The 24,346-nt window shown below is 41.7% G+C and overlaps 1 protein-coding gene and 1 non-coding gene across 2 annotated transcripts in view; both read left to right on the top strand.

Moving 5' to 3' along the window:
* Window positions 1-24,346, top strand: part of LIN52 (lin-52 DREAM MuvB core complex component) — a 105,445-nt gene that overhangs the window by 44,634 nt on the left and 36,465 nt on the right. The window lies entirely within an intron of this gene.
* On the top strand, window positions 14,934-15,064 carry LOC129404069 (small Cajal body-specific RNA 20). Its single transcript, XR_008629667.1, has one exon. It is a non-coding gene; the product is annotated as a small Cajal body-specific RNA 20 (non-coding RNA).

Here is a 24,346-nt window from a genome sequence, read left to right as displayed (position 1 = left end):
CTCTGGAATTTCCTGGCAGTGCTAGGGGACCATGCAATGCTGGGAATCAAAGCCCGGCCTCCTGAATGCAAAGCATGCTCTCCAGCCTATTGAGCTAGCTCCCCAGGCCATTTTCTTTTTCTTAGAAATAGAACATGGGACTTTCCTTTCTAAAAATGCACTTCTTCCTCATGAGTGGGGGCAGCTAGAGTTTTAGTGATGACTACATCTGCCATGTCTTCTGAACTATCAATGACCTTTTGTTTATTAATTTATTTTGAATTTTGGACCACACACCCAGTGACACTCAGGGGTGTTACTCCTGGCTTTGCACTCAGGAATTACTCCTGGCAGTGCACGAGGAACTTATGGAAATCTTGGGATCAAAACTGAATCAACCTCATGCAAAGCAAGCTCCTATCTGCTGTATTGTCTCTAGCCCACAGTCTCACTTAAAAAAAAAAAAAATTACTGGAATGTAATCAAGGTAAAGAGAAAAGGAAGTGAAATTATCAGTCATGGGGGGGGGGTGCTTGGGGGTTGAGGGGTGGGATGTATACTGGGGTTTTTTTTGTTGTTTTGTTTTTGTTTTTATTGGTGGTGGAATATGGGCACTGGTGAAGGGACGGGTGTTTGAGCATTGTATAACTGAGACATAAGCCTAAGAACTTTGTAACTTTCCACATAGTGATTCAATAAAATAAATTAAAAATAAATAAATAAATAAAAATTTTAGCGGGTGTTGGTGGGGGACTTCAGGCCACACCTGGCAATGTTCAGAGGTTACTTTTGGCTTTGCATTCAGGAATACTGTTATCGATGCTCGGGGGATCATGTGGGGTTCTAGAGATCGAACCCAGGTCTGTGTGCAAAGCAAGTGCCTTGTTTTGGGAGAGAGCAGATATTGTCTCTCTACCTTTAATGGCCCTCTCTTAGCCACTTTGAATATCTTAACTATTTACATAGCTAAGGAAGTCTAAAAGTAAAGCAAAATTAGGCCAGGTGCGCAGGGATTTGGGCCAGAATAGCGGTGCCCCCTGTAGTAGAGCAGTTGAATTGGGTGAGCTGCATACAAGGCAAGTGCCTTATCCATCTCTCTGGCCCCAAAGAAGAAAATTCTGTCTTTTTTGTTTGTTTGGGGGCCACACCCTGTGATGCTGAGGTTACTCCTGGGTCTGCACTCAGGGATTATGTCTGGCAGAGTCAGGGATCAAACCTGGGTCTGCCACGTGCAAGGCAAACCCTATCCTCTATCCCTGTCTTTAAAGACACAATTTCTTGGGATCCTGTCTTTAAAGCGCCTTTACCCACAAAATCCTTGCATGCAATTGACACGGGTTCAATCCCTGCCATCCCACAGGGTCCCCCAACCACTTCCAGGAATGGTCCCTGATCACAGAACTAGGAGTAGGTCCTGAACACAGCTGGATGTGGCCCAAAAACAAAACAAAAGAAAAGGATTGCTTCAGTTTTTTGTTTATAGAAATTGTGAAAGAAACTGAGAATCCCATTTAGAATAGATGGAAAAGCAGCCATATTTACTTTTCTTTTACTATGTTGGATATTTTGCCAGATGGTTTAAAATATTAGTAAAAAGAAGAAAGAAAGGAGAAAAACAAAAAAAATAGTAGATGGCAGTATTTTTCAACAACAAAATAAGATGCATAATTAAGTTTCCACCTTTACTCAGCCACAGGTACCAATAATACGGAGTTAGTGAATGTTTTTTTTTCTCAGGACTGGAGAACGTAACAGTTACTTGCCTTGCATGAGGCCACTGTTCGATCCCCAGCATCCTATATGGTCCTCCAACCTTTGCCAGGAGTGACTCCTGAGCACAGAGCCGGGAGCAATACCTCAGCATCACCAGGTGTGACCATCCCCACACTCCACTCCCCACCCGAAAAAGAAATTGGTTTCTTTCCCAAAACGGGTAAAAAGTGTGGCTAAATTATGGCTAAGTGAAATTTGAAGTCATCTGTGTTGTTGTTTATTTTTTAATATCTCCAGTTGTTATAACAGAACTATTTCTTATCACATAAGGGATGAACATTTGGACAAAAAAATGAGCTAATGTGCTATTCAGCTCTCTTGTCAGTCCTTGCCCTGAGAATAGCAATACTGGTTTCATTCTTTTTCCCCTCGTGGAACACTGTATTAGAGTTGTGAAATTCAGTCTTACTTAATTTTATTTTGGGAAAATTTCTAGTATAAGCCTTACAGGACCAACTTGAACAATACACAAAAACCCAAAAGCAACCAGCCAATAAAACCTCAAGTTATCCTCTTTTTGTTTTGATTTGATTTGATTTGGAGCCATATCTGGCTATACCTAGCTCCCTCTGTGATGCTCAGGGACCTTCTGCCCCAAACCCAAGGCTCCTGCATGCAAAATATGCAGTCCAATCCTTTGAACTATTTTCCTTGTCCCTACTCTCTTGTTGCTCTAACTCCCTATTTCTTTCTTTCAAAAAAAAAGTATATACTTAAAAAACATTTTTAGGGGCTGGAGTGATAGCACAGAGGGTAGGGTGTTTGCCTTGCACGCAGCCGTCCCGAGTTCGATTCCCAGCATCCCATATGGTCTCCTGAACACGGCCGGGGTAATTCCTGAGTGCAGAGCCAGGAGTAACCCCTGAGCATCGCTGGGTGTGACCCAAAAAGCAAAAAAAGAAAAGAAACATTTTTAGTGAATGCCGTATCAAAAGTGCCAGGATTCATTTTGCTGCAAACCTCTAGGTTTTTTTTCTTTTGTCATGTTATGCCATCTGATTTTGAGCATAGTAAGTTTCTGTTAAATTAAGGTGTATCGCCAGTATTTCTGCTAGTTAGTCAAGAGAAGAGTGAGAAGTCTATTTCTGTCTGAATAGAGGGATAAGCTTTCTGATTGCTTAGGTTGAAAGGCTTGTTGTTATTAAGACTGTCTCCTCCCAGAAAATAGTTTTTATAGGTGAAGAAAGTAAAATACCCTAGACGAAACAGTTTTCTCTCTGGGGGAAGGATATAGTTTATGGTTGTTGGCTTATTTCTGTTCCTGTCAATCGTCAAATTCAGTAAAAACAAGGATTTAATTAGTCAACAGCCTTCCAGTGTTGGAGGATAATGGTATTAGTAAATGAAAGAGCAACACAATTAGAGATTATTTGATACAAATTTGTGTACCCATTCTTCTCTGAAATGACTCTACAGATGGAATTAATAACTTTGTTATGTATCAAGGATTTAGTAAACATAGGAGATGGAGAATGATTTGGCGACTTGTCTCAGGATTGATAAAAGACAGGCAGCTTCTTCCGTTCTCTCCTTAATCAGATAGAGTGGAATCAAAGAGTAGCCAGGCTTGAAACTAATGGGAGGGCTGGAGTATTGATCCGTTAACTACTTGGAGAAGGGATAATTCCTGGGTGAGAAGTCTCTTGTGGTGTTTTGCTCTTTAAGATCCTAAATTCCTTGGGAGCTATAGGTTAAAAACGATTTATTTCAAATTACCAAGTAAATGAATATCAGTGCTACAAATAGGTCAGGAGAGAAGCACCTCTTCACTAGTTTAAGAAGAAAGGCTGTTAAGTCTCTTTTCCTTTTTATTATGAAAAATAATTAAATGCCCTGTGTGTATATATGAGCAAGTATGTGTAGACATATGAAAAAATGCACTTTTTTTCCCTCTCCTAAAAAGAAATAGTGTATTTTTATTTTATTTTCAGTTTTGGGGCTATACCCGGCAAGGCTCAGGGTTACTCCTGGTGGTGGTTTGGGGGAGACCATATGGGATGCCAGGGATTGAAAACAGGTTGGCTGTGTGCACTGTATTTTTTATCTCTTCAGCCCCAGAACTAGTTTCTTATATAATAAAACTGTCATCTCATCCAAGAAAAAATGAACAATAATGACAGTACATCTAATATATGTTCCAAATTTCCCAGTTGTTCCTAAAACATTTGTGGAGCTTTAAAAAGTTTGAACTAAGATCTTACCTTGTGATTGTCAATACATTCTTGACGATAGTTTATACTAAACACAGACGGTGAATCTTTTAACAAATATCTTGGTTTTTCTCATATGGTAAATATATCTTTCCTCAATTTACTATTATTTTCCTCTGAAGTACTTTGTTTCAAGTTCTCTATCAGACTTCTTAAATCCTTTTTCTGGTTATTTCCCCTTCTAACTGAATTAGCTGTTGAATTGATCTTTTCTCCAATACCTGCTCCACTCCGCAGTTAGTATGGTTTTTGAAACGCAAATTGGCATGTGATCTAATGACCTTCTTAATACCCATCAGTAGCTTTCCCATTGGTCTTATGATCAAATAAAAGCTCTGACTTGCCCCTACACTAGCACATGATTGGATCTTTCTCTCACAATGCTTATTCCCTCCCTGAACATAGGCCCTGTAAATTCCTAAAGAGGAAAATGTAAGGATTCAGGGAAATACCCCTTGGCCGAGGTGAAACTTAAATTGGGATAGCTAATATTTGCTCATGGGAGGTTAAAGACCAGGCTAGACAGCAATTTTGTATTGGTTTGTGTATTTGTTGTTTTGAGGCCACACTTAGTGGTGCTCAGGGCTTACTCCCGGCTCTGTGCTCAGGGATCATTCTGCCATTGTGCTTTCTCTCTGGCCCCTGGATGACAATTTTTGAGTGTGGAGTGATTAGAGTTCTAGAAATTGTGATTAAAAAGGGAGAAGCTATGGCTGAAGAGGTAGCACAGAAGGAAAGGTACTTGTCTTGCATGAGGCCGACCTTGGTTTGATCCCTGAAGTTGCATGTTGGTCTCCTAAGCATTCCCAGGAGTCTCCTCTGAGCACAGAACCAGGAGTAGCTCCTGAACACCACCACCTCCCCCCACCCCTATAATATAAAAGCATATTTGCAATGCAGGATGCCTATGTTTGATCCTGGGTTTTGCCCAAGTGATCCCCCACTCACAGCAATCACTCCAAGCAGTGCTAGGAATAGCCCCTGAGCTCTGCCAGTTGTGGCCCAAATTTACCCCCTCCACAAAAAAGGGGGACAGTAGAGAGAAGTATCCTATGGAGAAAGTCTCAAAGATCAGGCAAAGGAATTTTGTCTCAAAAGTTTGTTAGCTATCTCACAGAGAAGACTGAAAGGTCATAGAGATAGCTAGGACTCTGTTGGCCAACAGTACAAAAACTTGTCCTCTATGGTTGAATGTGAAGGAGGGAACAGCCAGAGTTAAATTGGTGGGGGTGGAGGGTGGGGAGGTGGGAATAGATAGGAAATTGCAACAGACCAGACATAGGAATCCAAAGGATTACAAGATTTTAAGCTCCTGTGACGAGAGGAATAGAGTTTTAAAGTGTGAACCTCAGTTTGCTTAAGTCATGGTAAGATACCTGTGAAATGAAAACCTTAAAATTATGGTCAAGTTTATAGAGTAAACAATTGTGGCTAGCAGTTCTATGAGTAAGAAGGAAGTCCCAGCTACATATAATAAATCCCAAACCGTTGCGGCATACACAGGCAGAAAATTTTTTCTCTCAAAAATGAAAATGGGAAATAAAGAGGTCCAGGGTAGAGCCAGCTGCTCCCGTATCAACCAGTATTAATGCTTCATTCTTTCCACTCCACTTTCTTGGTGCCTGGCTTGACATCCTGAAGAGAACTGCCTGGTCCACGATGAATGCTAAAGCTCCACCTGTGAAGCCTGAGTTGAAGGACTGAACAATGGGGGAAGGCGGGAGGCATCCCATACAAATGATCCCTTTCTATTTAAGTAGCATCCTTGGGAGCCCCACAGAATGTAGTCATTTGGACCAGTCTGGCTACAAAAAAATGTATTCTTTCAGTCTCAGTTGTAATTTTACCTGCAGAAAATTAGGACTGTTGATTAGGAGAAAGAGAGCAACATTCTCTGCCACAGGCATGAGGGACCTGTGCAAGGTCAGTAAAAGAATGGGAGATGAGAATTGGGGAGAAAGGTCAAAGGGCTGGAATGCATGCCTGCTGTGGGGGTCCTGCTTCAAACCCTGGCACTGCATGGCCTTCCTGACACACACCACGGAGCATCACTGAGGACCCCTGCCCAGTAATGCAAAGTGATGGTTATGTTGTGAAAAATTCCAAATTACTGATTTTACAGGTTCATATATAGAATTAATTCAATGAATTAGACTTCATTCTTACAATTTGTTGATTATCTTGTGTAAATTATAAACTCTGGTTAGGAATTCATTTTGTACTCAATTTTTCTGTTGTTGTTTTTGTTTTGGGGCGATACCCAGAGATGCTCAAAGATTACTTCTGGCTCTACACTCAGGAATTCTCCTGGTGGTGTTTGGGAGATGTGTGGGACACAAGGAATTGTACCTTGGTCAGCCACATGCAAGGCAAATGTCCTACCTGCAGTACTTTCACTTGGGCCTCTGTACTCAATTCTTATGTTAGGTTCCCAGAAAAGAGTGAATATGCCTCTCAGGTTCTTTTAATAAACTTGCAGGAGTGAGAGAAAGAGTGCGTGTGTGCATGCGTGTGTGTGAGTGTTTGTCTGTCTGTCTGTCTATCTATGTGTGAGTTGGGAGTTGGTACAATTGGTGGTGTTCAGGGCTTACTCTTTACTCAGGGATCACTCCCGGCAGGGATCAGGGGACCTTATAGGATGCTGAGGATAGAACTCAGGTCAGCCACTGCAAGACAAGCACCCTACCCACTGTACAATCACTCCAGCCCCCTTTTCTTTTTTTAGGGGGTGAACCATACATGAAATGGTCAGCTTACTAATATTTATATTTACTCATCAGATTCTGAGTAGAACCTATGTGTGATATTTCTAGTTGTAGAGAAGAGAAATACTTTGTATACTTACCAAAACATTTCAGACTGTAAAAATATTTTTAAAAGATTGTTTATGCAAAATTTTCTTTTATGCATTGAGCTTGGACTCATTGATTCTAAGAGTTGATTGTTATTTTCACTGTACCTCACATATACTTGATGTAATAAGTTATCAGTATTGTTGAATGAATTTCAGAAGTTCTGTTTACATATGTTCTGGTGAAATTAGAAGTAAAAAGCTGGGGCTGAAAGGTAGTACAAAGGTTGAGCATTTGCCTGGCATGGTGTTGATCCTGGTTCAAATCCTAGCACTGCATTATTGTACTAGAAATTCACTTAATCAAGTACACCAAGAGAGAGACTTGGTCTACAAGTTTGGAAAGCAAGGAGGTCTGTCTTTACGCCAGCTGGCTGGATCGGGGACCATTGCTAGGCAAAGCACCTGAAGCTATCGGCCAGGATCAGGAGTCTCAAGAACATTTACATAGTGCATTTGTGGGGCATGTGACTCCTAATCTAGCATGAGACAGACAACCCAGCACGGACATTGGAGTTACAATATTGCAGCAAGTACAGCACTGGCGTTGGGGTTACAGTACAGCAAGGACATTGTAAGATAAGGAGTTACAATCATGGAATCATATGATAAGGGCATTTATATCAAAGAAAATTTGACAGTATCATTTACAGCAATGTTCAGGGGTTACTTCTAAGTCTACACTCAGAAAGTACTCCTGGCAGTGCTCAGGGGACCATGTGGGGTGCCCAGGTCGGTTGTTTTTTTCATATGTTGTGCTGGGCATCAAACCTCATTCTGTCACATATAAGGCAAACACCTTACCCAATGTACTGTTTCTCCAGCCCTCTTTTTGCCAATTAAAAACAAAACAAAAAACTTAAGAATAGTTTTCAGGGCTGGAGAGATAGTTTGGCAGTAGATAGGGCTCTTGCCTTACATGTGGCTAATCTGGGTTCAGTTCCTGGTACTCCATATGCTTCCAGGAGTGATCCCTGAGTGCAGAGCTAGGAGTAAGTTCTGAGGCACAGCTGGGTGTGCCGCCTCCTCTTGCCCCCCCCAAGAAAAAAACAAACCTTTTTTTAGCAGAAAACTTGAAAATAGGTAGAATAATTTAGAACCTGGGAGGGTTGGGGGCAGGCAAAGTTCAGGAATCAGACCCAGAGTGTCCTAAATGTACAGTTTACATTCTACCACTGAGTTTAAATCACTGGCTTAGAAAGTTGTTTCTTGTTTGTTTTGCATTAGTGGGGATCAAATCTATACAGAGAAAATTAGCTTCCTCCCCACTACTAGAAGCTGTCTTTAAATGAAGGGGGGGAAATTTAGTTTATGTTGCTTAAAATGATAACAGTGGGGGCCACAGAGATAATTAAGTATAGTGGTTAAGATGCTTGCCCTGCATACAGCCAACCCTGGTTCAATCCCCCACACCATGTATGGTCCCCTGAGTACTTGCCAGAAATGACCCCTGAATGGAGAACCAGAAGCACCTGATCACCAAGTGTGGCCCAATGTCCCCCCACACACAAACACCAGTAATATATGCATAATGGTATCAGCAGATTACTCTTCTTTTTCTTTTTCTTTTTTTTTTTTTTTTTTTTTGCTTTTTTTTGGGGTCACACCCGGCAATGCTCAGGGCTCACTCCTGGCTCTGCACTCAAGAATCATTCCTGGCAGTGCTCGGGGGACCATATGGGATGCTCGGAATCGAACCCGGGTCAGCCGCGTGCAAGGCAAACGCCCTACCTGCTGCACTATCGCTCCAGCCCCAGCAGTTTACTCTTAATATTTTAAAACAACTCCTTTTTAGTACTTTCTCTGTTGTAGAATGTTTCTGACTTGCCCTGCTTCTGGTGACTGGATTCTCAGCCTCTCAACAAGATCAATATTAAGCCGGCCTTCTTTACCTCCTCGATCCATATTAAACCTGTCTTGGAAAGAGTCTGTTTATTGGATAATATAGCTACACCAGGGCTCTATGACAATATCTTTTGCTGCCTCATTAACTCTGGCGCTTTAGAACAAGATAAAAATGCCTTAAAGCCTCTTATCTGATGTCTGGGTAACCTGCTGAAAGGAGGAGTGCCATTAGTTTATGTTAGAAATCAAATGGCCCTTGCCAGCACAGGAAGTCCTGATTAAACCTGAAGCATCCCGGGGGGACTCTACAGCTGTCAGAGGGGTGGGAGCTGTCCCTCACTGAGAGGGAAATCTAGGCCAGAGGTCCCAGGGGGGCGGTGCTTCAAGAACCGGCACGTGGCTGTCCCAGCTGCTCCGCTTTGCCTAATGAATTGTTTTACAAGAGGAGGCTGGGGATTGTCATCACAAGCTGCCTTCCTTGGGGACTGGAGCAGGCCAAGTCATAAGTAATGGTAGTGATGGTAATTGAAATGTGATGGATCTCTTGGGATCCGTAGAGCCCTGGAGCTGGTTGGCACTTGTGGATTGTCTTGTCCTACCAAGGCCCTCTTTACATTGTGCCTTATTTATTCACTTAATTACATTCATAATGCTGTTGTGGGTTTGTTGCTCTCCCCACCACTACAGAAGTTTATTGATGGTAGCAATCCTAAGAACAGGATAGTGACATTAAAATAGAAACAGAGCAACTTTGACATTTTCACGTTAAAAAAAAAAAAGTCATACTGCAAAAAGACCTTAGTCTCTTGGAGAACCACTGCAAAGATCGCTCAAGCTTATAAAGCTTGTAAAACCAACTTCAGTAAGTGCACAAACCCTTGATTGAAAGATTTTAATGATTGCATGGAAGGGTAGAAAGTGAAAAGCAAAAGTCTTACCTGCCGAGTTTACCGGCCTTAACCACAACTAACAATTACTTTCCTTTTCTTTTTCTTTTTTTTTTTTCCCTATTCTTTTTTGTTTGGGGGCCACACCTGACTGTGCTCAGAGCTTACTCCTAGCTCTGCGCTCAGGGGACTATTTGGGGTGCCAAGGATCAAACCTGGGTTTCCACATGGAAAACAGGCATTCTGTGCTCTGTACTATCTCTCCGACCCCACCACTAACAATTTTTCTACATTCACCTCCAGACATTTCTGTATGTATCTACATATATACATGTATTATATATATAAACATGTATAATCAAGCGTATATATGTTATCACATACAGATGAAACCTTATCACATATATAACTTTATGACTTGGTCTTTCACTCCATAAAATAGCCTGGATATCTTCCCTGAATCTTACATACAGATTACTTCATTTTCCCCATTGCTGCATAGAGTTTTATTGTATGCTTGTGCCAGTTCTGGACTTTGGTACTTGAACTTGGTCCTTTTAAATGAATATGAATTCTAACAGTTGGTATAATCACTGATTATACTCAGTGATTTGTCTTCAGTGGCCCAGTGTGTGGTTTTACATGAAGGGATTGTCCTTTCTTCAGGAATGTTGTCTTTAGTTCCATCCTGTTTTTAAAGGTGAAATTTTTGGATAGGGTAATGTCTCTTGTTATAGGCCAGCAGCTGGATACACGCACCCTGCTGTATGTGTTACTGTTTATGCTTAGTTAAAGGAGAAGCATTCTGCCCTACTCGGTGGGGAAATAGCCTTCCATGGATGTGATTCTGTGGCATTGACTGGAGGCTTCTCTAAAGTTGACTGAGTGTTTTCTCCCTTAATTTTCTACTTCAGAAGTTTCAGGAATCAAGTTCTGAATGCATTAATGGACTTGGAAAATGATTTGTCAGCAGGTGGAAATGAGGACTTAGGTTTCTTGTGTAACAGCTTGACTAACAAAGCAAATGTGTGCCTCCGGAGCGCTAGGGGGCTTGCTGGGAGTGGCAGTGTGATGAATGAAGCAAAGCAATTTTCCAAGAGCCTTTTCAGGTCAGTGATGGGAGAAATCAATTGTCTTTTCAGGCAAACAGAAACCCAATTTTAGGTGTACCTGTCTTCAGTGGAAGAAGCTATGCAAATTGAATGGTAGAAATGGTCATTGCCATCAAAATAGAAATATTGTGTGTATTTTAATTTAGATCCCTTTAAGAGTCATTCTCACAGCACCAGAATTCTGATTTGCCAACATGTTATTGAAAAAGATGTCATATTAATAAATCGTAGAAATGACTAATTTTGTTTCAGGTTTCTTACATGGGTTTTTCCTCTCCTTGAATGCTAGTGATTTGAATTGACACACATTGCCTAACCTGATAATCAGAAACTTGGGCCAGGGATGTGACTCAATAACTAAAGCACTATTAGTTAAATATTGAAATTTTAATATTAAATAGTTAAAGCATGCATAAGGCCCTGAGTTAAATATCCAGCAAGGCAAAAATGGTAGTAGTAATAGTAATGATGATGATAGTGATACTAATATTCTATTATTGATAGCAATTACTGCTCATACTTAATTTACATTTTGTCCAAACTTCAGTAGATTCTTGGGAGTCATAGCTATAAAGAGATTTACGGGGTTCTTGTAAGCTGTTGATCCTCATGAACTGTGCTGTTGAGAATGGTAGCCACCAGCCACAATGTAGGTCTTTAAAGTTAAATTAAAATTAAATTTTCAGCAGCTTGTTATACACTTACTTATACACTTACTTGAATATTTGTTATACTAGCAAGTGTTCTTTTTTAAAAAATTTATTTATTTTTAATTAGTGAGTCACAGTGAGGGTACAGTTACAGATTCTAGCAAGTGTTCTATAGCCACATAAAGCGAGTGTCAACCATATTAGGCAGCACAGAGAGAAATTTCCACTGGGCACTCACTACCTTAAACTAGCAGCAGAACACAGCCATGGCCTATTTTGTGTCCCCTCTGAGCTTTGGCTTTTACAGTTTTTTAAAGAAATTATAAAAGTAAAATAAAGCTTGGGGATTGGGGCGATAGTACAGCAGGTAGGTGCTTTCCATGCATGCTGACCACCTGGGTTCAATTCCTGGCACCCCACATGGTCCCCTGAGCACTGCAAGGTGTGATCCCTGAGCCCAGAGCCAGGAGTCAGCCCTGAACATAGCTGGGTGTGGCACCAACAAAGAAGTCAACAAAAGTAAAATAAAACAAGAATAGGAAGCAGATTAAATGTGTCCTGAAAAGCCTAACTTGTTAATTACCTGGCCCTGGACAGGAAAAGTTTGCAGACCCCTGGTCCTGTGTTTGCTTGGCCCTCTGACATTTCTGCTTTCTGATAGTTTAGTTAGGGCTTTCCCTAAGCCATCAGGAGTTGTGAATCTATTAATCAGATTTGGGAGCAAAGCTTACTTACGATCAGGCAATAAATTTAGAGTTTATACAAATTTGTTTCCTAAAGCAGCATAGGTAGATTGACCTTTGAAATAGGCAGAATTCCTGGTTGTAAAAATGACCCACTTGCTACAGCTTTGTGAATAATAGCTAGCAGTGTTAACAGAACACCATTCTGATTTTGTACACTATTTTGTGTCTCAGCTCATTTCTGAAAGATTCAATACATTGCAGCAAACACTTGATCTTTCAACAAAGATTCCACCACACAAAACTTTAACTGTTTAAATTATTGTTACTTTTTTTTTTCTGTGTAGGCCTTGTTGGTTTGCACATGTTTTAGGAGTGCAGTTTCAGATGTCTTCAAGTGTATTACCCCATTCTCTGTTTATTTTAACCTGCAGATTATTTCAGTCAGTTTCTCCTAGGAAGAATAAGATAAAACTATTCTACTGGAATTCTCAGTGTCTGAGAGATAATCTTTCCTTGTAGCACTAGCAGTTTTTAATTAAATACAAAGCTTGTGAAAGCTGCCTATAAAATGAACCTCTGGTACTTCTCTGGTATGTTAGAATTAGTTTGTGCTTTCAGGGTAGGACCTTGACATTCATGAGGAACTTGAATACTAAATACTAAATTATTATTTAGTGAATACTAAAGTTTCTGGTGACTCATAATTCTCCATTTTTATCCCAAAGTGCAAATGGTATGGTTAAAAAATTCAGTGCCCTTGAACTTTGGATGCAAATTATTTCATAATTGGAAATAACTAGTAAAGTTGGACATAATTGGAAATAAAGTAATTCTCTCAGATATTACGCTACAACATATTAGAATTTTAGTAGACGTACTAATTTGAAATGTCTTTAGGTCTTTAGACTCAAAATAGTGTGTATTGGGGGGGGCAGGGATAGGGATCACAGTATTCAGGGGCTACTTCAGACTTGGTGCTCCATTTCACTCCCCGCCATACTCTGGGACCGCATAGGACCAAAGGATTGAACCTGGCTCCAGCGTGCAAAAACATGCTCCAGCACATTGAGCTGTCTTCTTGATATAGTGATGTCAAGTTTTTATAGACCACATGAGGGAGACCTTGAATTATACTGAACCCCAGGAAAAGGCACATTTCAGTGTTAGCTTTGAAGAAAGAGGCAAGTGGTAGAACAGATAAGGAAGATTGCTGTGAAACAGAATTCTGAGAGCAGCAACAGTTTCCTTCTAAAGAAACTATGAAAGTTGTGTTTTGCTTTCATTTCCAGGCATAAAATTAGTATAACTTTTTTTTTCACCCCACCCCACCTCCCACTCCCCAAATCATTACAACATTAATGACTTAAACCCCTATTGGTTCTAACTGGTTATCGTGCAAATTAGCAGTTTCTCATCTTAGAACTTTCACTAAATTATGAGGGGCCAAAAAAAAATACTGATTCAAGTTTCTCAGTGTCTTCCTCTTAGCGACCCTCCCCCCATCATACTGCTTTTTTAGCTCTTTTATTGCAGTTTTATGTACTCCCTTCAAACCTTTGTCACTCTCTTACCTAACCAGTATTAATGGTGCTCTTTCCTGTGAAAATAATCTCCTTAAAACCATATTGCTCCTCTTTTCTATAAGACATGCCAGTAATTAGCTACTGTTCTGGGTCATCAGTTTCTAGTTAGAGAGTCCATAATATTTCTTTATTAATGTTTGGGCCACATTCAGGGAGTGCTTGGGGGCTACTCTTGGTTCAGTACTCTGGGGCCTGTGCAATCACCAGGATTAAACCCAGAGCTCCCCGTGCAAAACATGTGCTCCTACCCTTTATATTCTCTCCCTGGCCTTCCATACTATTTCTTATGCAATCAAGGATGTGCCTGTTCCAAACATGGTTGTTACTGAGTTTGAGATCTTTGTTCATGGCAATTTATGATACCAGTAAAAGGAAGGGTTTTGTTTGGTTGGGTTTTTTGTTTGTTTTTTTCTGTTTGGGGCCTAAAACTGGCAGTGCTCAGGAGTCACTCCAGGCAGGCACAGGGGACCATATGGGGTGCTGGGGATTGAACCCAGGCAAGCACCCTACGTGCTGTACCATCTCTTGAGCCCCAATGCTGCTGAATGTTTTTGATTTAAAAAAACCCAAACAGGGGCCAGAGCGATAGCACAGCAGGTTTGCCTTGCACGCGGCCAACCCGGGTTCGATCCCTGGCTTCCCATATGGTCCCCCAAGCACCGCCAGGAGTAATTCCTGAGTGCAAAGCCAGGAGTAACCCCTGAGCATAGCTGGGTGTGACCCAAAAAGCAAAAAAAAAAAAAAAAAAAAAAACCCAAACAACTGGTGCTCTTGCTAAAACACTCCTACACACTGCTGGATGTGTGATAGAGCTGCTCTTGTCGTAGATGGGAGCCAGCTCTGAGAAAAACATTCCATTCTTTATTCCAAATGTGTGGGGGAAATTCCTCTCCAGTTCTCGTGTGATATTTTCAGTATGTTGGAGGATCCTGTTAGGGACTGGCCCAGGCACACTGGATCCAGGTGGGAAGTATGTTAGGCTAACTGAATAACTGGTTCCTTCAGTACAGCAGAACTGCAAGTAAAGTCCTGTTAGCTTGACTTTTGTGCTTTTGTTAATTGTTGAAATCCCACAAGGTATTAAAAAATTGGATTCAGGGCCAGAAAGATAATTCACTAGGCTGTGTGCATTCTTTGCTTGCTTATAAGAGGCCTGGTCCAGTCTCCGGCACTGCATGGCCTCCTCGAGACACTCTGAGCTCAGAGCTGGGAGTAGTAGCCCCTCGGCACTGCCAGATGTGGTCCCCAAACCAAAATGGGTAAAAATAAAAGCACCTGGAATCCAGATGCTAATTAGCAATCAAGTTGCTTAGAAGGGCTTGTTTTGTTCCACAAGTATAAAGGAATTCAATTCTTGGGCCTCTCTCCCATGGCGCTGTGGAGGCAGCTTTTCTCCTCAGCCAAGGCTGGAGGCCTAGACCAGACCGAGAGGTTCATTGTCAGGGCTGCCATGAGTTGGGCAGTCTTGTTTTCCTGCCTCTGACATTTGCAGTGGTCTGTGACTCTTGAGTGGCCTCAGGGCTTTTGAGTGACCTAGGGGCCTGTGGCTTTCCTTGGATCCTGCCACACTGGTTGCCTTCCCCAAGGCTGCGCCTGTGAGTAGGGCCTCTTACCTCATCCATAAGCACTTGGACACACTCTGGGCCTCTGCTGTTTGAATCTGGCACTGCAGCAGTTCCTGGCCACTGCCAGGTGTGTGTAAGCACAACAAAACAGGGTGCAACCCCCAGTAAGCTCTGCAACCAAAATTACCTGCAGATGTCATATCAGGGACTGTGGCCCCTGGAGAGCATGTGTCTCTGTGTTTGTGCCACAACCACCTCTGGTGAGCACCACAACCATAGCTTGTGTACTTTAAGTAAGATGGGAGCCTGAGCTTGAGCATCCTTCAGTGAGTACCGTGGCCAGACCTGTGAGCGCCTCAATACGATGTATGATCCCTGGCGAACACGAAGGCTAGAAAAACTGCAAGCCTCTCAGCCAGACTGTGTGCAGAAACAGCAGCAGCATCAACATTGCAGAGGGGAACAGCATGGGGAGTTAGAGAACTGCAGGGGCTGGAGAGCTATCTCAGCAGGTAGGGCGTTTGCCTTGCACGTGGCCGACCCTGGTTCGATTCCCAGCATCCCATATGGTCCCCTGAGCACCGCCAAGAGTAATTCCTGAGTGCAGAGTCAGCAGTAACCCCTGTGGATCTCCAGGTATGACCCAATAAGAAAAAAAAAAATAGAGAACTGCAAAATGGAATCATGATATGATGTAGCAGTTCTGCTTCGATTCCCAAAATAATTGAGAGCAGGGATTTGAAGAAATACTTTTACACTATTCACATTCTTAACAGCATTATTTGCAATTACTAAAAAAGAAAGTGCAAATTTCAATGGGTAAACAAACTACACATACAATGGGCTGTTACTCAGTTTAAAAGAGAAAGGAAACTTTGACATCTAGTACAACATGGGTGAGCTTATAGGTTTACTAAGTAGAACAGGCCAGTCACAAAAAGTCAAATACTAAACTGGAAAGATAGTACAGAGGTTAAGACACTTATCTTGGGCCGGAGCGATAGCACAGCGGATAGGGCATTTGCCTTGCATGCGGCCAACCCGGGTTCGATCCCCGGCATCCTATATGGTCCCCCAAGCACCGCCAGGAGTAATTCCTGAGTGCAAAGCCAGGAGTAACCCCTGAGCATCGCTGGGTGTAACCCAAAAAAAGAAAAAAAAAAGACACTTATCTTGCAATGCTGCTGTCACTATTATGATCTCTGGCACCTCACATGATTTCCCAAGCATTATCAGAAATCACTCCTGAGCAGAGAACAGAAATAGCCCCAGAGCATCTCCAGATTTGGCCGAACCGTAACTCCTCTCCCCCTCCCACACATACACACAAAAGAGAAATACTGTATGATTTCACTTATGTGGCATGTATTCTAATTCATAGAGACAAAAAGTAAAATTGTGTTGCCAGGAGCTAAGGAAAGAAAAATAAATTGTTCATTAATGGGCAGAGCATTTTATTTTATTTTATGGTTTTGGGGCCCACCTGGCAGTGCTCAAGGCTTACTCCTGGCTCTGTGCTCAGGAATCATTCCTATTGGGCTTAAGGTACTGTATGGAGTCCTGAGAATTGAACATAGGTTGGCCTCATGCATGATAAATGCCATCTACCTGCTGTACTATCTCCAGCACAGAGCATTTTATTTTTGCTAATAAGTAAAAAGATCTGAATGTTTGTTGCACAATAATATGAATATACTTAACCTTTGAACTATGCACTTAAAAATGGTTTCAGTTGGGGTTGGAGAGATAGAGCAGCGGGGATGGCTCCCTGTGCAAATCCAATCCATGAGCATCAACCCAGGAGTAAACTCTGAGTACCACATGTGTGATCCAAAATTTTCAGCAACAAACAAAAATTGTAAGAGCTGGAGAATTAGTACAGGGTGTTATAGCACTTGTGTTTGGGGGGCTGGAGTGATAACACAGCAGGTAGGGGGTTTGCCTTGCACGCGGCCAACCCGGGTTCGATTCCCAGCATCCCATATGGTCCTCTGAGCACTGCCAGGGGTGATTCCTGAGTGCAGAGCCAGGAATAACCCCTGTGCATTGCCAGGTGTGACCCAAAAAAAAAAAAAAAGCACTTGTGTTTGGTCCCAACAAGCCTATAACCTTCTGAGCACCACCAAGAGTAAGTAAGTAAGCCAGAAGGAAGCTTGAGCACCACTAGGTGTGTTCCAAAAATATAAAAAGGGGGGTGGTGTAGTGAATTTTATAATATGTGAATTATATTTTAATTTTTAAACTATTTATAAGAGGCGGGCTGGGGAGATAGCTCAGTGAGCTGGAGCACTTGCTTTGAATGCAGCGGCATGGCTTTGATCCCAGACTTCACAGCCCCTCCTCCCCCAGCACATAGCTGGAAGTACCTCTGAGAGCTGCTGGTTGTGGCCCCAAAACCAAAAAGTCAGTAAGAAGAAAAGAGAAAAAGAAATGAAATCATCCTAAGAAGTTGAAAAAGTGTCAATGAAGTCCATATTAAGCCTGCTGTGAAAACTGAATGCCCTTACTGACTTACACTGATTTAATTTTTCTACTTCTTTCCATTTATTATTGAGTCCCTTCTGCCTCTCTTCTTCCTTTTATTTTTTCTCAAAGTAAATGTGAAATCACTTCCTAATCATCTTTGGTACTTCACACTTGACCTTATCAAAAATGCACATCCATTTCTTAAGATTTGGATATTATAATAACAGTTACATATAACCTATTAGACCAAGTGATGTGCTAGGCCCTTGATATAAAAAATGCATATATTTTTGAGATACTTATTAGATGAAAGTAACTCTAAGGTTGCTCGGTAGAGTCTTTGGAATAATGTCACTGGCAAATGGTTTCCCAGTAATATTCCATGTAATGTTGGCACCCAGAGACTTATAGAAATGCATCTAGACTGTAAACTGAGCTAAAACAACAGAAATCCAAAACCGCGCAGCTGCGACAGCCACCTATAGATTATACATCTCCTATAATCTTCATTCTCAGCAATAGAAAACAAACTATCAAATGATGCCTTTTTAGCAGGTTTGATTGTTGGGGGAAAATTCCAAATAATAGTCAGTTCTCTGTTGAAATATTGAATGTATCCAGAGTATCGAGAGAATAAAGTGAAGATCATTGGCCACTCAGGTTGGGGGGGGTGGTATATTGGGGTTCTTGGTGGCGGAACAGGGCCACTGGTGAAGTCATTATATGACTGAGACTTAAATCTTAAAGCTTTGTAATTTTTGTCACGGTGATTCAATAAAATAAAATTTAAAAAAAAAACTATGTAATGTGTAACATTCCACCAACTGGTACTATTTGATTAGTCTGCATATTTTGTGTTTCCTTATATCCATGTCCCTGCTATGTGCCCAGTTTGCTTGCAGTATGTCTATTAATCCCCGGAGGGATCAGGACCAGTATTTAAATAGCTGGGAAGTCAGAGTAAACATACATGATAATTTAGCCACTGATCACAAAGCAGCTCTTTAGTTTTACCCCTTAAGCCTTTAAGTGGCAACAAAGAGTAAGAAAGCCCCATCAAGCATCTCTGGACAAGAAGGGATTTGACCTGTACCTTGACAATGATTTTGATTATTTCTGCTTTCAATACTGAATGAATTTACTACCATTTGACTCCCAAAAACCCTTAATTAATGTGTGTGTGTGTGTGTGTGTGTGTGTGTGTATCGATCCCTTGTTTCCAGTCTTCTATATGATAAATGTTAGCCTCCATCTGACATGCAGTGTGATTTCTGAATTTTCATTAGACATTGTTGAGACACTAAAGCAGTTAGTTACTATTGCAGCTAATTCTTATTTAAATAAACAAATAACAGCCCTTTAAAAGATTAGCCTGAACAAGCTTACCATTCACAATAATTCTGTTGTATATCAGTCCTAGCTTGGCAGACTTTGACCCAGGGCTGTGCAGTGTTTTATTACTCTGAGCTACATAAGGACACATACAGCACTGCTTCTGTAGCAGATATTTTTATAACTCTACAAAATGATTAGACTGACATAGAGCAATTCTCTAAATTCATAGGTATTAAAATATTCTGGCAGCTGTCTCCTTTTTGCCTTTAACTTGAGACATCATGATGAGATAAGACTGCATCAGGTCTTATCTGTACATGAATGAAGTTAGGCACAGTATTTTCATGTTATTGACAAGGGTTTTTGTCACTGTAAATAGGAAAAATCTTCAAGGAGGAATTTCCATTATAGCAATTCCAACTCAATTCCAGTAATATTCCTGTTTTTCAGAGACCTCTTTACTTCAAAACACTGTTGTAATCAGATGAGGAAGTATTGATATCAAAACGTTTCCAAATTCTAACTGAAGCAACTAAGCTATGTTCAGTCTCATCTAGGGTCTTTATCCAGGACTTTGAATTATTGATTGCAGTGAAGAGAGCAGTTAGGAGAACCTGGATTGGAGAAACCTGGTATGGTTGTAAAGATAGATGAGCAGGCTGGCATGTATGCTTTAAACGTAGGAGACCCGGGTTCGATCCCCAGCATCACATAGTCCCCTGAGCACCACTGGTATGACCCAAAAACCTACTGATAAATTAGCTTTAGGATATGCTGATAAGAGCTGGAGACTTCTAGTAACCCCTGGTTCATAATTCTTCAGAGAGACCAAGTGTGTGGGAAGGTATCTCAGCAGTTCTCTGACCTTGTTTCCAGTAAGAATTTTCTACTGTCTTCCAAGAGTCTTGGAAGTTCTTGGAAGTTCTCAGTCTTTTAACTGAGAAGCACGATGAGAAAGTCCTTTGTTAAGAAATGACAAATGCAGGGGCTGGAGCAATAGCACAGCGGGTAGGGTGTTTGCCTTGCACGCGGCCGACCTGGGTTCGATTTCCAGCATCCTATATGGTCCCCTGAGCACCGCCAGGAGTGATTCCTGAGTGCAGAGCCAGGAGTAGCCCCTGTGCATTGCCAGGTGTGACCCAAAAAGGCAAAAAAAAAAAAAAAAGAAATGACAAATGCAGATGTCAATTATTAATGAAACTTTTTGGGGGAGGGGTCCATAGCAAACAGTGCTCAGAGCTTATTCCTAGCTCTGTATTCAGGAATCACTTCTAGTAAATGATGGGTACTGGGAATTGAGCCTAGATTGGCTGTGTACAAGACAAGTGCCTTACCCACTGTACTATCATTCCAGCCCTGAGTAAAACAATTTTGGGAAAAAAACTAGACACTGCCTACCTGCCTAGTAAGACTGATCATACATATACCCATTACCCTATCATTCTAGTTTCAGATACATCCATCACAGATAGAAATGCAAAAAACTTGCATATCAGAAGATATATACAAGGGCTAGAGACAGTATGGCAGGTAGCACAGGTAGAGCACATGGCTGACAGGGTTTGATCTCCAGCATCCCATATGGTCTCCTGAGCACCCGTGAGCATTGCAAGGTGTGTTCCAAACACAAACAGAAAGATGCATATAGAAATTTTCAGCCCTGCATTATGTATAATAGTTCCAATGTAAGAATCCAGGATGGGAGAATGTGTATCTAAATTATATGTTCAGGGTCTGGAGAGATAGCACAGCGGGTAGGGCGTTTACCTTGCACGCGGCTGACCCGGGTTCAAATCCCAGCATCCCATATGGTCCCCTGAGCACGGCCAGGGGTAATTCCTGAGTGCAGAGCCAGGACTAACCCCTGTGCATCGCCAGGTGTGACCCAAAAAGCAAATAAATAAATAAATAAATAAATAAATAAATTATATGTTCATATATCAGAACCTTGTATAGCTGTGATAATGAACAACTATAGCTGCATGCCACAACATAAATAAGTCTTGGAAAATAATCTTGAATGAAGTGAAATGACCTAGAATAGAATATACAGTTTCACTTTAAAGGTGAAGAACAAAACTAATCTGTGTGTGTTTTAGTCAAAATAATGATTGCATTGAGGATGTGGTGATGGATTGGAGGGACAGGGAAAGGGTGGGTTCTTGGGTTCTGATAATGGTTCTCTGAATATAAAAAATTTTCATGAGGCCAGAGAGAGTGTTCAACTGGTTGAGCACATGCTTTGCATGAGGGAATCCCAGATTCAATCCCCTGTACTGCCTGTTTCTCCCAACACCACCAGAAAAGACCCCTCAACACTGACACAGGGGTAGCCACTGAGCACCACTGGGTGTGTCCCCAAAACACACAATTTGTTGCCAGGGAGTCATTAAACTAGAGGGAATAGAGAGTGAATAATAATGAATGTGATTCAGTAGATGGCAGTATTCCCTTTGACGTTTTTTCGCTGAAATGTGGATGTATGTTTTTTTTTTTAATTATTTTATTTTCAGGAGTCATCTCTGTATTGATTAAAGGGTCATCTCTATATTGAGACAAAAAGGCCAGAAAAAAAATTAAAATATTTTCTTTCAAAATACTTTTGTCCATTGTTTCATATATTGCTGCCTTATGAACCAGTTAAGATCATTTTGGGGGGGGGCTGGGAAATGGCTTAAGGGGCTGGAGTGGGTCCTTTTCTTGTGGGAGTTTGGGGGTTCTTCCCTGGCACTGCATGGTCTCTGCTGGGAGTGACTTCTCCAGAGCAAAGCCAAGAAAGCCCCCAAGCACTGCTAGGTGTGACTAAGAAAACAACAACAACAAAAAAAAGATGGCGAGACCACAAAACTAAAATTCACGTAAATCTGTGATAGTCTGTGGGGGATATTTGCTCAATGTACTGTCAAGGGCCAGAAGAAAACTGTGGGCCACTGGTTGACAGGATAGAATAGTCATGAAAGATTTGGAGTATGTCTTTCTCCCTCTCCGCCTTCTTTTATTTAGCAATATGTATATGATAATGACTGACTTGCTTTGGACAAAGGTGTCAGTGAAAGTAAAATTGAGGTTTACTTGGCCATTCTGTTTTGTTGATAATTTCAACACAAATCAGACATTATTTGAATAGTCTGGTCATACTGAAATTTTCTCAAAAGTGTAGTGTTTGATGAAAATGTCAGGATTTAAGAAATCTGATGGTTGGGGCTGGAGCGATAGCACAGCGGGTAGGGCGTTTGCCTTGCACACGGCCGACCCGGGTTCTAATCCCAGCATCCCATATGGTCCCCTGAGCACCGCCAGGGGTGATTCCTGAGTGCAGAGCCAGGAGTGACCCCTGTGCATTGCCAGGTGTGACCCAAAAAGCAAAAAAACAAAAAACAAAAAAAAAACAAAAAAAAAAAAACAAAGAAATCTGATGGTAAATAGGAGTTTCTATTGTAAAGAATTTGATGTGAGTTTCAGTAATGTGAGAAATAGAATTTTTAGTCAAAGAACAAGTAATACTTGTCATGTTGAATTGACTGGTAAACAGTTGGAGGCTGAACACATTCAAATCCTGGGTTTGCTTGTTTTTAAGTATTGATTGTGGGCGAACCACTTAACTGGCCTAACTTTTCTTTATCTCATCTGTGGTTTGTAGATGATGAATAGGTGCTTTGCCCTGCATGTCATTTGCTGATTGTATCAGAAGGATTTTTTTTTTTTTTGCTTTTTGGGTCACACCCAGCAATGCACAGGGGTCACTCCTGGCTCATGCACTCAGGAATCACCCCTGGTGGTGCTCAGGGGACCATATGGGATGCTGGGATTTGAACCTGGGTCAGCCGCGTGCAAGGCAAACGCCCTACCCGCTGTGCTATCACTCCAGCCCCCAGAAGGATATTTTAAGGCTACGGCCATAATGGCGATTAATTCTACAGGTGGGCTGTCCTTTGTCTTTGAGCCTGCTATTCAATTAACTTTGGTTCTTCAAGTTTTCTATATAATCATTGAGTACCCATAGAGAAACAGTCTAACAGCTAGCCTGATGAGTGCCCATAAATAGGAAACATGCTCAGTGTAAGTTCTTTAAGTGGTTCCCAAACTTCACAACTTCCTTATGAGTAAGTTGGACCGTTGACCCCATTTTAGAGTTGCCAAAGTTCTGAACTAGCCCAAGAGCTAAGAATCAAATCTCAACCTTCTGGCTGTCCACAGCAATTGCTTTCAGTAGCAATTTTGAAAATGATGAACTTTATTTTGAAATGATGAACTTTATTTTCACTTTCCACAGTTAGCATTCTAGAATCCAGGCTCATATATCATTCGTTGTGTTGTTGTTGTTTGGGATAAGTGCTCGAGGGCTTATCCCAAACATAACTCAGTGCTCAGGGGTCACAGCCTGCCATGTTCTGGCGGCTATGTAGTGCTGTGTAGTGCCTGAGATTGAAGCCAGGGCTCCCACATGCAGAACATGCACTCCAGTTTTGTGGTTTGTTTTTTTTTTAGGCTTTTTGGGTCACAACTGATGATACACAGGGGTTACTCCTGGCTCTGCACTCAGTAATTACTCCTGGCAGTACTCAGGGGACCACATGGGACGCTGGGAATTGAACCCGGGTTGGCCTCGTGCAAGACAAATGCCCTACCAGCTATGCTATAGCTCCAGCCCCACAGTATTTTTTTTTTTTTTGAATGGAGGTCATATCCTGTGGTGCTGGTGGAGAGCCCCAGGGCACTGTGGCATTCTTGGGTTTGGAGGCAGTAAAACCCAGACCCTGTACACTTGAGCCCCATCCCTGGACTCTGTGTGTGTGTGTGTGTGTGTGTGTGTGTGTGCGTGTGTGTGTGTGCACGTGTGTGTGTGTGTGTGCGCGCACACACACGTATGTGGGGGTGTATGTGTGTGGTTTGGGGGCCACACCTGGGTATGCTCAGGAGTTATTCCTGGCTCTGTATTCACGAATTGCTCCTATGGTGCTCAGGGGACCACATGAGATGCCAGCGTTCTGTTGGCCTGTGTACTACCCGCTGTACTATCAGTCCAGCCCAGTGTTTGTGTTTTATAAGCAATTCCGCCTCCCCCCTTTTTTGCCCTTTACACTCATTAATATGCCTAAAAATAATATTTTCTGGAGAATGTTATGAACTGATAACTAGATATATTTTTCCTATTTCTTTCAGAGAAAAGTATATATAGAAAAGTTGTTTTTGTTGTTGATTTTTGCTTTTTGACCACACCTGGCGTTATTCCTGACTCTGTACTTAGGAATTACTCTTAGCGGTGCACAGAGCAACCGTATGAGATGTTGGGAATCAAGCCTAGGTCTTGCAAGGCAAGAGCCCTACCCACTGTACTGCTGCTCTGGTCACGAGGTAAAAAATTTTATTTGTAACTGTGCTACCTTCTAATGTTCTAAAAAAG

Source organism: Sorex araneus, chromosome 3 (assembly GCF_027595985.1).
Source record: "Sorex araneus isolate mSorAra2 chromosome 3, mSorAra2.pri, whole genome shotgun sequence".
Classification (NCBI taxonomy): Eukaryota; Metazoa; Chordata; class Mammalia; order Eulipotyphla; family Soricidae; genus Sorex; species Sorex araneus.
Note: the sequence above shows the minus strand (reverse complement) of the source record. Positions and strands in the feature narration are given on the sequence as shown.